This window comes from Limulus polyphemus, unplaced genomic scaffold, assembly GCF_000517525.1.
Source record: "Limulus polyphemus unplaced genomic scaffold, Limulus_polyphemus-2.1.2 Scaffold3425, whole genome shotgun sequence".
Lineage (NCBI taxonomy): Eukaryota > Metazoa > Arthropoda > Merostomata > Xiphosura > Limulidae > Limulus > Limulus polyphemus.
In genome coordinates this window covers 44,603-47,489 of record NW_013669035.1, presented here as the reverse complement: position 1 = coordinate 47,489, position 2,887 = coordinate 44,603, and positions in this window count along the sequence as shown.

Below are 2,887 nucleotides of genomic sequence, written 5' to 3'. Positions count from 1 at the left end.
AACTATACCATCTAACATACAGTTTGTCTGGAACTATACCATCTAACATACAGTTTGTCTGGAACTATACCATCTAACATACAGTTTGTCTGGAACTATACCATCTAACATACAGTTTGTCTAGAAGTATACCATCTAACATGCAGTTTGTCTGGAACTATACCATCTAACATACACTTTGTCTGGAACTATACCATCTAACATACAGTTTGTCTGGAACTATACCATCTAACATACACTTTGTCTGGAACTATACCATCTAACATTCAGTTTGTCTGGAACTATACCATCTAACATACACAACATACAGTTTGTCTGGAACTATACCATCTAACATACACGGTATAGTTCCAGACCAAACTGCATGTTAGATTCTGGAACTATACCATCTAATTCTAGACAAAGTGTATGTTAGATGGTATAGTTCCAGACAAAGTGTATGTTAGATGGTATAGTTCCAGACAAACTGCATGTTAGATGGTATAGTTCCAGACAAACTGTATGTTGTGTATGTTAGATGGTATAGTTCCAGACAAACTGAATGTTAGATGGTATAGTTCTAGACAAAGTGTGTATGTTAGATGGTATAGTTCCAGACAAACAATGTTTTGTATGTTAGATGGTATAGCAACATACAGTTTGTCTAGAACTATACCATCTAACATACACAGCATACTGTATATCTAGAACTATACTATCTAACATACACAACATATTGTTTGTCTGAAAGTTTACCACTTAACATACTGTTTGTCTGGAACTATACAATTTGACACGTACAACACATTGTTTGAAATTTTACCACTTAACATACAACATTGTTTGTCTGGAATTATATCACCTAATATACATAACATATTGTTTGTTTGAAAGTTTATCACTTAACATACACAACATACTGTTTGTCTGGAACTAATACCACCTAATGTGGTATTTTCAGGTAAAACCAGTTTCCTGTCAAGTATTGCAGGCAAACCCGCAAATAACAGTAGATTCAGTGAAGAAATACAGCGATTGTTCTGTAATTGATAACTTGACTGAATTTTTGTGTGAGGAATAAACATATTGGACACGTAGAAATGACAGTGAATACAATATTTAGACTCAACATAAAAAAACAGTGTACGTACCTCTTTATTAAATTTTTTGTAGTGCATATTGATGTATCAAAGATATTTTGATATTAGTAATGAACAATCTTAGAACACCAAATATTTTATTTTTTCTCAAATTAGACACTCAACATTTCACTTTACATGTTCTGCAGGAGCATTCCACTAAAGCACAAATGGTAACTGACAGTACCAAGCGTCACATGGTTTAAATAATAAATTCTAATAAAATCTATAGCATGCATTTGACATATAAGTACTAAAGTCTTTTATTGGAAGAACTGTACTGTAGAAATAATAAACTGTTGCCTGAGGTAAACAAAAGTTCTATCTAATAATAAACTGTTGCCTGAGGTAAACAAAAGTTCTATCTAATAATAAACTGTTGCCTGAGGTAAACAAAAGTTCTATCTAATAATAAACTGTTGCCTGAGGTAAACAAAAGTTCTATCTTATAATAAACTGTTGCCTGAGGTAAACAAAAGTTCTATCTAATAATAAACTGTTGCCCGAGGTAAACAAAAGTTCTATCTAATAATAAACTGTTGCCTGAGGTAAACAAAAGTTCTATCTAATAATAAACTGTTGCCTGAGGTAAACAAAAGTTCTATCTACAGATTGAAATGACAAAGGATGTATCTCACACAACAATACTTTTCACATTGGACATTGTTGCTTTTTACCCATTTATACATACAGAAGATGGCATCATTGCAGTTTGTGAATTAATATCTAATCACATAAACTAGTTGGGGATGTACAGACTGGGAGGAGAAATCTTACAGTTCATACTTCACAATGAATATTTTCGTTTTGACAACAAACTATATCTCCAACTAAGTGGTGTTGTAACCGTAATGCATCATTCCTTGATAACTGTAATTTGTAAGTCTTCAGTGGACAGTATACAACAGTAAAGTACCATTCCTTGATAACTGTAATTTGCAAGTCTTTATTGAACAGTACAACAGTTAAGTATCATTCCTTGATAACTGTAATTTGTAAGTATTCAATGATGTTATGATCAAACCTTCAAGTAAAGTGATCATGGAAAGACAAGTCAGAAGATCAGAGTTAACATTACAGTGTAAAGCAATGTAGAAAAAATCATTTTCATATGTCAACATTATATTTGTCAGAGTGGGCAGGTGCCAGAGGATTGGAAGTTATGTAATGTAACTCCTCTTTTCAAGAGTGGTGATGAAAATTGTCTCAGTAATTATAGACCCATTAGTCTTACATCAGTTGTGGGGAAAATTTTGGATAGTCTGTTAAAAGATGCTTTGCAAAGTCATTTAACAAAGATTAGAATTTTATTGGATAGTCAACATGGATTCACTAAGGAAAAATGTTGCCTTACAAATCTTTCGACATTCTTTGAAAAGGTTACTGCTTATGTACATGAGAGTAAGGGTGTAGAATTGGTGTTTCTGGATTTTCAGAAAGCATTTAACAAGGTGCCACATAAAAGCCTTGTAAAAAAATTTATCTCTATAGGTGTGGGGGATAAGCTAGCAAATTGGAGAGAAGAGTGGCTGGATGGAAGAAAGCAGAGGGTTGTTACAAATGAACTTCAGTCAAACTGAATTAATGTCACAAGTGGGGTACCTCAGGGCTCAGTCTTAGGACATTTGCTCTTTCTGATTTACATCAGTAACATAGATGAAGGGATAGTCAATAAATTACTTGAGTGTTGAACAGGATGCTGCTGATTTACAAAAGGATTTAAGTCATTTAGTGAGTTGGGCAAATAAATGGCAGATGGGTTTTAATTA